This window comes from Sus scrofa, chromosome 1 (genome assembly GCF_000003025.6).
Source record: "Sus scrofa isolate TJ Tabasco breed Duroc chromosome 1, Sscrofa11.1, whole genome shotgun sequence".
NCBI classification, from domain to species: Eukaryota; Metazoa; Chordata; class Mammalia; order Artiodactyla; family Suidae; genus Sus; species Sus scrofa.
The window spans coordinates 152,457,171-152,467,562 of record NC_010443.5 but is presented as its reverse complement, the minus strand read 5'-3'; the positions used below and the strand labels follow the sequence as shown (position 1 = coordinate 152,467,562).

The following is a 10,392-nucleotide window of genomic DNA, read 5'->3' as shown; positions in this document are numbered from 1 at the left end:
ATAGATGATTAATGAGAATCTGCTGTATAGCACAGGAAAATCTACTCAATAGCTTGTAATAACCTATATAGTACATTTATTTATATGACTGATTCACTTTGCTGTACACCTGAAACTAATAATACAACATTGTAGGTCAACAATATGCTAATTAAAATTTGAGAAAAAGAACAAGTTAAAAAAAGAAAACAAGGCATCATCACCTTTTTAAGAAACCAACTGAAGGTTTTTAGAATAACTACAAATTAAAGATTTTCTGTTTTTTTTTTTTTCACTTTCTTTTTTTTTTCTTTTCTTTTTTTTTGTCTTTTTAGGGCTGCACCCATGGCATATGGAGGTTCCCAGGCTAGGGGTCGATTTGGAGCTGTAGCCTCTGGCCTACACCACAGCCACAGCAATGCCGGATCCTTAACCCACAGAGTGAAGCCAAGGATCAAACCTGCATCCCCATGGATATTGTCAGATTTGTTTCTGCTGAGCCACGACAGATTTTCTACTTTAAACATGGTCTTTTTTTTGAGGCAGTGGAGGGGTTGATGGTGGAGAAGTGACCAAAATTTCAGAGGGAACATGGAATGGTAAATTCCTTAAAGAATAAAGGATACAATTTATGTATTTGATTACTAGCTGTAAAATGGACACATTTTGTCCAGGGAACCAGGCAATTGAACTCTTGGCAAGATTCCATCATCACATATTCAAACTGGTGGTGGAGGTTGCAGTAGCCAATGGCCAGCGCTGTGGAGGACAGGCCTGTGCTGTGTATTTTTGTGGATTCTGTGTTAATATCTGGGCAAGACCCTTGGTGTTGAGTGCCAAGGACAGAACAGCTCTTGGCATAGGTGTTGCTTTGACGGAGATGAAGGGAGGGTGCTGGATAATATTTGTTAATTTTTGTTCTTCTGTTTTATTTTCCTGAAAGCACACAGTACAAGAGTTTTTGCTTGGTATGCAGTTCCTCCAGCTCCATGGGAATCACAGGGTCATCACTGTCCCATACAGTCAGGGCATAGGCCAATGCAGAGTTAAAGCCCTGGAGCCGCTGATGGCTGGCAGTGTCCCAGAGGGGCCTTCTGTACTGCACTCAAAGGCCCCCAGCACCGCTGGGCCCCTGAACCCTCGGACAGTTCTTCTGCCAGGTGTGCTCCACTCCTGGGTGGCAGGGCCCATGGGTGGGGGGTGGAGCGGAGAGCCAAGTGGCCGCTGAAGTCCCTGCATCCCAGTTTCATTCTTAAGCATCTGCGTGTGTCCCTTTCTGGGAGCCCTGAGCTCCTGTTCTCAGTCTCACAACCCTCTTCTCTTGGCTACATTTGACAAATTAAAAGCTATGACGGAATGACTTCCTTATGTCCATTATTACGCAATTCACACTGTAGATGCAGAGTTTCCGAAGAGAGTTCTTTTTAAATTTTTATATTGTAGTTTTTAACATTTATTTTTTGAAAGAGTAAAATAAGAATATGGTTAAAAATCACCAAGCAATACCAGAGTACATACTATAAAGTGGAAACTAAGGGTCCCCCCACCCAACTCTTTCCTCCCCAGTCCCACTTCCCAGAGATCATTCCTCACTTCTCAGAGCAGCAGTGCTGTTGATAAACAAGCATGACTATCTGTTTTTAAACACAAGATGAGGAGGTATGATATTCTTGACTCTGCTCATTTTTCCAACAAATAGCGTCTCAGAAATCTTTCCATTATTGGTGCATCTAATTCTACTCCTGCTACAAATTCAGTATAGGTGGAGGTACCAGGATTTATTGACTTAGCCCCCGTGATGGACATTTCTGTTGTTTCCAGCTCTTTTGCTGTTACAACGTATGATGCAATGAATATCTTTGTACCAGCGTGAATTGATGTGTAAGATGAATGCCTAGATACAAGTGGGCGTCTATGTAAGATGGATATGATAAACATTGCCAAACTGTCCTCCGTAAAAGTTGTAGGAATTTTTTTTCTCACCAACAATATGTTAGAAAGGTTGTTTGCCTGTACCTGCTTTAATAAACAAAGATTATAAAATATTTTTACATTTACAGTTTGAGAGTTTTCAGATTAAAAGGCATCTTATTTGCATTTCATTAGTCATTAGTGAGGTTGAGCATATTTACATATGCTTAAAGGCAATCTGTATTTCCTTTCTCTCTGAAAATTGCCCATGTGTCTTAGTAGATGGTTAGTATTTTTCTTTCTGGTTTGCATAAATACTTTTTAAATAGTAAAGACTTTAGCCTTTTCATGCATGTTGAAAAAACGTTTGCAATTTGTCACTTATGTTTTGGCATTTAGGTGATATTGTTTGGCATGGTAAAAACTAATTTATGTAGTCAAATCACACAGTTTATTATTTCTAGGTTTTGTTTCTTGAAAGGCTTCTGGGTGTATGGTTTAAATGGTCATCCACAGAGATCTGGGTTATCTTTCTATCTTCCTACAGCACCTTGCAGAATGTGAATCTCAAGGATTTATTAAAGTGACTTCTGTTTCACTCCAGTTAAAATGCAATCAATTTGAGTCCTAAAGAGGAGCCCAGAATGCTCTTGTCCTAGTCCCACAGGCCCATTTATCCCCCTCTCCCTCCCCAACCTGTGTCACTGAAGTCTGCCTCTTCCTCCCCCAGAGGTTAATCTACCTTGTCCCACAAGCCTTCTCCCCCCACCCCCACACCCCCGCCCCCACTTGCTGGTCTCTGGTGAACCAGAGAATCTGGCCTGAAACCCAAATGGGGGTTGTAGGCAGGAACCCATCTCAGTCTGAGCACAGTGTTGTACCTGTTTTCGTTTCTAAAATTATTGAACGCAGTATCAGAGGTTTATGATGTTACACATATTCTTTTCTTCCTCACCTCTTACTACTATTAAAAATCCTGTTATGCTCTGGAGCCCAGGACGTCTGTCTACATCCATCACCAGGAAGCTTATTGCAGTATTGTGCAATTTGGCCCTAATTCTGCAGCACTCGAGAAAATCAGACAGACCTTAATGGAACTTTTATAATGTTCAAAGCTTCAAAGATGAGCCACTTGTACCCCTGCCATGGATGAGCTCACAGTTCCAATGGAGAAGACACAGGTAAGAGATTACAGCGCAGGTGGTTAGTGTAGCTGAGGAGGGGCTGTGGAATATTGAAGGAGTTCAAGTACATTGAGAAAGGGATTATAGATGGGGTACCTTTTGACCTGGAACTTTCAGCAGGAGTAATAAGCCTAATTCTCTAAACACTCTCTATTTTTAGTATATGTGCTGCCGAAACAAGCACTAAACACTGTTTTTTGCAATGGAAATTTCTTTGCACAAGGTAGCATTCCATTTGTTTTGTTCAATAAAGTAAACACTTGTTCAGTAAATGAATGACAGCAGTGAATGATGACTCTCTGGAATTATATTTCTAATTCCGAAAAATATCTTAGTTTTTTTTCCTTTCTTTTTCCCACTTTAACATCAATACTCAAGAACTTTGCTTAATCACAACGTTACATAAATTGGCCAGCAGAGGGCACTGCATACTGACAGTGCCTCCACTGCTTATATCTTCAAATGCTTGAGATGTGATAACTGTGTTAACTTGGGTGTGTTTGCAAGTGCCTTGCAACTGTTTCAGAGAAAAATATGTCAGAAATTAAAAGAAGCGTGTGAATAAAGAAATTAGATAAATGGTGTAATTGATTTCTCTTTGTTGATAAAGAGGAAACACGTCTGTATGTAATGAATGTAGCTTATTATCAATTAAGAGAAGGTAATATGATAATATTACCTCCCTGTATAAATTGGCATGACTTCTAAATTATCTTTGAAAATGCTTTTGGTTTTGTCATGTGGTTTAATTCTCAACCTTAAGCTAAAGGTGAAAAACCAGTTCCTAATGTATTATATTCTTTTAAACATTGAGAAAACTTTTGTTTAAATAGTATCAAGATGCTGTAGTTGTGTACAAATTCTTTTCATGTCTGTTTGCAAAGATATTTTAATTTATATATTTTCCCTATGGATTTGAGGATTCCAAAACATTTTTAGAGCATGATTTTCTCCCCTTCATCTTTTCAGTAAACTTTTTAGGAGTTCCCTGGTAGCTCTGCAGGTTAAGTATTCAGTGTGGTCGCTGCTGCGACTTGGGTCATTGCTGTGGTGTGGGTCTGATCCCTGCCTGGCCTGAGAAATTCCAGATGCTGTGGGTACAGCCCCCCCCCCAAAAAAAAAACTTAAAAAAATATCATGTTTTTAAGCCTATTTGCACTTGGTCAGCCTTGGCAGTGTGGAGATCCCTTGTTTACATGGCTGACACTTTAAGTCAATGCATGTATTTATGATTTCCATTTAAGGAGCAAACTGAACTGACCATAGGATATGGGACCAAATCATATGAACACTGTCAAGAGCTGACCCCAAATTTCTCAGAAGTAGGAAAACATTCAAGTAAGTTTTTGTTTGCAGGAATCGCATTTTCCCCTCTCACTTCTGGGTTCCTTTGATTTCTTATTAATTTATCAGATGTGTTTAATGACAGTGTGTAACAAATTCCTACTCTGATAGGTGTGTAGAATCAAAAAGTGATATGACATTTTCTCATGCCTTAATTCATGCTTAGTCTAATGAGTAATTTTATGTAGGTTTATTGCTTGAGACAATAAAAGTTTAGCTGTGTAAATAAGTTATAGCCTAACTCAGGCTATCAAATATTACTGGGGAAACATTTAAGGCAAATAATTATAATTTTGAACAATATAAATAAGAGCTATGCAGTGCATTGAAATTTAGATATGGGTTAAGCCACTTTTTAGATTAAATCACGATTTGTCTTTTAACATTGGAAAGCAAATTAACTTTTGCTCCTTCCTTCTCTTTGCAGTGGGAGTGACTGCCTGGGTATTGGGTTGACCCTGTGACCGTGCATCGTTATGCAGATAACATCCCTCTGTACCACTAGATGTTTGGCATCTTACATTTCATTTTGGATGGACAAGACTACTGGAATAGGAATTACTTGGAACTGGTTCATTATGTATTAGTAGGATATTGGTACATACTGCATTGGGAAGACTAATGACAGCCTTGGGGGGTGTCATAGCTTGATAGTTTAAAGATTAGCTTCAAGTCATTAAATTTGTCCAGTCATTTATTTAGAGTGATTATTGCTTGTAAATTATTGTTATTTTTAAGAGAACTTTTTCTCTCTTTGCCTGGATCAACAGCAATTTGTAAAGATTTCAGTATTGAAGAGTCACTGCTTCCTAATTACCTGTACATTTTCAGCCCAGGCTTGATCTATTTTATCTTGGGGCATGGTGGGTATGGACTTCAGTTTGTCTGCCGATGTCCAGTCCTACGTGGTCTAAATCACATTAACCCTGACACAGGAAGGGCTCAAGGATTCCATTCCCATCCCACCCAAGGTGGGATTAATCAGTTCCCTTTTTCTCAAGCATTTAAGTGGCCTCCTCTCGGGAAGAGGCAATAAGTGGATGACTGAGGTTAAAACCTAGGTTCTGGAGTCCAACAAACCTGGGCCAGCCAACAACAAACTTTGTAAGTTTAGGCAAACAGTTCACCTTCCCTGCCTCAGTTTTATCATCTGCAAATTGGGCATACTAACAGATTGCTGTGAATATTAAGTGCCACTATGTCTATAAAACATAGAATGGTTGCTATTAGTTGTTGTTAACTGACAGAATTGGTGGAAAACCAGGTACTAAAAGTGGCTTCTCCTATATAGTTTTTTATTTTAAATTAACATTATTTCTTAGAACAACTTTAGGTTTACAGAACAATTGACCATAGAGAGCTGAGATTCCCCACATGTTCTTCACTAATGTCTTCCACTATGTGTTTTATTGATAAGCCAACATTGATACATTATCATAAACTAAAGTCCATAGTTTAAGGTCCAGTCTTTGTGTTGTACGCCTGTGGGTTTCGATGACATATAATATCATGTATCCAACATCCTAGCATTGTACAGAATAATTTCCCTGCCGTCGAACCCCTCTCTGTTCTGTCTATTCATCCCTCCCCTCCCCCCAACCCTGGCAACCATTGATCTTTTTTTTAAGTTTAATTTATTGAAGTGTAGTTAATTTACAATGTTGTGTTAATTTCTGCTGAGCATCAAAGTGATTCAGATGTGTGTGTGTGTGTGTATATATATATATGTATTGTGTATATACACACACAAACACACACATATTCTTTTTCATATTCTTTTCCATTTTGGCTTATTGGAGGATTTTGAACATACAGTTCTTTGTGCCATGCAGTAGGACCTTGTTGTTTATCCCTTCTATATATAATAGTTTGCTTCTGCTAATCCATTACTTCCAATACACCCCTCCCTCTCTCCCTTCCCTTGGCAACCACAAATCTGTTTTTATGTCTTAATAACTGATCTTTTACTGTCGGCATAGTTTTGCCTCCTCCAGAATGTCACGTAGTTGGAATTGCAGTATGTAGCCTTTTCACTTGGCTTCTTTCACTTAGTAATTTGCATTGACGTCTCCTCCATGTCATGTCTTGGCTTGAAGCCTCGTTTCTTCTCATCTCCGTGTAATATTCCATTGCCTGGCAGCACTCCACTTTGTTTATCCATTCACTTCATGTTTTCCATGGAATTTTAACTACTTCCTTCCCACTGTCACTCGGCTCCTGGGAGCCAATGTAGGAGGAAGACTACAACTTACACATCCCTATAGCCTTAGAATCTGGGACAAGATTGGCTGAGTAGTAGGTCTGCAGCAAGTGCTTGTTTAAGTAAGAAAAGTGAAAAGAGAGAACTTTCAAATCACACAAGAGCCTTCATTTTGGCCGCTAAGTGGTAGATTTTTAAAGGGCTATTGGAAGTGATGGCAATGCAGGATCCTTAACCTGCTGAGCAAGGCCAGGGATCTAACCGGAGTCCTCATGGATACTAGTTGGATTTGTTACTCCTTAGCCACAGTGGGAACTCCTGGAAACTCTCTTAACAGACGAAAAATAATTCTTCCATGAACTTGTCTGTAGAGAAATTGTTATTTATTGAAGAAGAGGTAAAGATTTGCTATAGAATCATTCCTATTATTGTTTTTTATTAAAAATCAGAGGATCGTGGAGTTCCCATCATGGTGCAGTGGGTAACGAATCCGACTAGGAACCATGAGGTTGCAGGTTCAATCCCTGGCCTTGCTCAGTGGATTAAGGATCCGGCGTTGCCGTGAGCTGTGGTGTAGGTCGCAGACGTGGCTCAGATCCCAAGTTGCTGTGGCTCTGGTGAAAGTTGGCAGCTACAGCTCCGATTTTACCCCTAGCCTGGGAACCTCCATATGCTGTGGGAGCGGCCCTAGAAAAGGCAAAAAGACAAAAATAAATAAATAAATAAATAAAATTAAAAATCAGAGGATCAGAGGCCTGTCCTGCCCTTGAATCACCCCAACCCATATGGGAGGTCATAGCAGCTGGGATTTCCTGTGGCCGGAGCTTGGGGGAATTTGGAGGAATTGGCCAGTTTTGGAATAAGTTGCTTTAGTCCTCTCCTGTTCACCCTGTTGATGGGGGGGAATTCTGCTCAGGGAATGGGGGTGGTGGATGCACATCCCCAGACACTGGGTGGCAGAGATTGGCAGCAGTTTCTCAGTACAGCTCATGGCAACACCGGATCTTTAACTCATTGAGAGAGTCTAGAGATTGAATCCATGTTCTCATGGATACTAGTTAGGTTCCTTATCGCTGAGCCACAGTGGGAACTCTAATTTTCATTTGTTTTTAATAACATATTTTATCCTCTGGTGGGATTTTTCAAATACCAGTAGGCATTCTCCAAAGACACAAAGAACAGTATTTGCTCATCATCATGAGGGGTGGATGTGGGAGTGGGGCTTGATGGTTTCCTTCATTAAATGCTATGGATTCATTTGCTCCATCATGTCCAAGGCGCTGATGATAGGATGTGTCATTTATTGTGATGGAGTGCATTTTAGACTAGCGTGAAATTGCCAGCCTGTATCTTGATGGCCAACTTTATTTTTTATTCCTAGGCATTGTGTTATCTTACTCCAAGGGTGAGGTAGGGGTGACGTTGCTGAGTCTGAATTCTTAGATTTTGCTGAAGAGCGAAACGTGTTTTCAAGAGTTTCTTTTCAGAAGCCCTGGAGACCCAAACTCTGGTGCCTAATTAGAGTATTTATTCTTAATGTTTGACAGCCCAGTGATTCCCCAATGGGCTTCCCAGTTCCCTGAGAATAAATAATAAAGCCCCCCACCTGTCTCTGCCTTGCTTGGGGGGTAGTGAGGGGTGAGGGCCAGGATAGGACCCCACACATGGCCTCACTCAGTTGAAGTCACCTGTACTTTTCCCTGATTCCAGTTGGCTATTAGGAAATTGTGAAGCTCTCAGCCCTGCCTGCCATGGGTGTGTTCAAGGTACTCATCCAGGGTGGGCAAAGGCAGGATTGAGGCCAGTTGTGAAAACCCTAATGAGAGTTAATGTGCACTGAACATGGACTTACCTTCTAGCTCGAGAGTCATTAAAAATGCATGCCATACTGTGCTGTTTTATCTTGGCTTTGGATTTGAGAAAAGCCTCTAAGTAAAATCAACTAAGAAAGTCTATGAATAGCTTGAAAGTCCCTTCGTATTCATAATAGGTTTTTTTGTGTGGCAAAGAATTTCCAGTGTCTGGTTGTAATCAGTGACCCCTAGTCAGCCCCTGGGGTGGGCATTAATACTCTGTGACCTTTCAGGCATACACCTAACCCAGGCAGGCAGAAAATGAGAATGTTTTATGTCGGTAAATTAAATATGTCCCAGGCAGATCGGCCGATTATGGCTGATGACAAGCCTTAGTTGATGCTTCCCGTCAATAATAATATTGTAGGTGTGTAGTGGAATGGGGGGGGGCTGTGATGTGTGTCACTATCTTTATAATAGACTTCTCTCTAAGATGCAAGTATCCAGAGATGTGTTTGGCAGATAATAGGTTCAGTTTTATGAGCTTTATTGTTATCTTGGTGATGTGCCGATACCTGAAATCTCAGTCTAGGCAGAGCTGTAGCAACTGAAGTTGCCTGGGGTTATAGATTGCTAAATGTAATTATTCAACCCTGTGTTGACAGGTGACTTCAGAAATAGAGAGATTTTCATCCTGGCTCTGCAAAGTTTGTGGAGATTGCTGCTTGAGTAAATAAAATAGTAAATTTATACTGACATCATGTAAATGATCTTTTAAGAAATAGTCCCATTAATGGGAAGAGAGCATGTTGCATTAAAGGTCAGGTGTATTACCTTTAAAATATCTGAGACAGGAGGAGAATACTTTAAGGGGCATTTATCGAGGACGTTTTTTCAATGTCACCTTGGGTTACTGGTGAGCCCTCAAACATTTGAAATCCCAGTTTCTGATTTCATGGGCTTTCATGAAATGACTGGAACCAACCCACATGTAAACAAAACCCCAGTGATCAGATGTAAACCTTGTACAAACAAAGAGTGTCAGTTTAAGAGACTAGACATTTATGTAAAAATTTCCTTTTAAATTCTGGTGTTAGAGGGAGCCAGACTGTGGCGAGTGAACTCATACAGCCATCTCCGCCCACCCTTTCAGAAACTGGGGTGTCTGGCAGGTGGGAGTCGGTGGGGCACCTGCCAAGGCTCACGAAGTGACCAGTGTATTGAAGTCTTTGTGATGATTTTTGTAATTTGAAGTGTCCATGCTTTTCCAACAGGATTGTTAGATTTAGTGATAAAATGAATGATGAAATGAAAATATGGGACAGCTGTTAAACCTGAATTTCAGTTCAACAATCAGTACCTTTCCCCCCCCCACTTTTAGTAGACTTTAAGAGCAGTTTTAAGTTCCTAGTACAATGGAGCAGGAAGAAAGCTATTTCCCACATACCTCCTTGCCCCTCCCCCACTCCCCGCACAGCCTGCCCCACTATCAACACCCTTGGCAGAACAGTGCCTTTGCTGAAGTGGGTGAACCTACACTGGCACATCATAATCACCCAGAGTCCATATTTGCCTTAGGGTTCACTCTTGGTCTTGTACATTCTATGGGGTTTAACTAAAAGTATCCACAATTTTAGTTATCATCCAGAGTATTTTCATTGCCCTAAAAATCCTCTGTGCTCCATCTGCTTATCCCTCTCTTTTTCCCTGAAAGCCCAGGCAACCAGGGTTGTTCTTCTTCTCTCTATGGTTTTGCCTTTTCTAGAACATCCTATAGTTGGAATCACAGGGTATGTAGTCTTTTCAGATCGGGATCTTTCACTTAGTCTATGCATTTAAGGTTCCTCCATGTCTTTTTATGGCTTAATAGCTCATTTCTTTGTATTGCTGAATAACAGTAATACTCCCTGGTCTGGACGTACCATTTATTTATCCATCCATGTACCAAAGTTTGCTTGCAAGTTTTGGGAATTATGAGTAA

The 10,392-nt window shown here is 40.5% G+C and overlaps 1 long non-coding RNA gene across 1 annotated transcript; it reads left to right on the top strand.

Annotated features, from left to right (window-relative positions):
* On the top strand, positions 420-6,067 carry LOC100517320. Its single transcript, XR_301109.3, has 3 exons — positions 420-3,071; positions 4,319-4,412; positions 4,846-6,067. It is a non-coding gene; the product is annotated as an uncharacterized LOC100517320 (long non-coding RNA).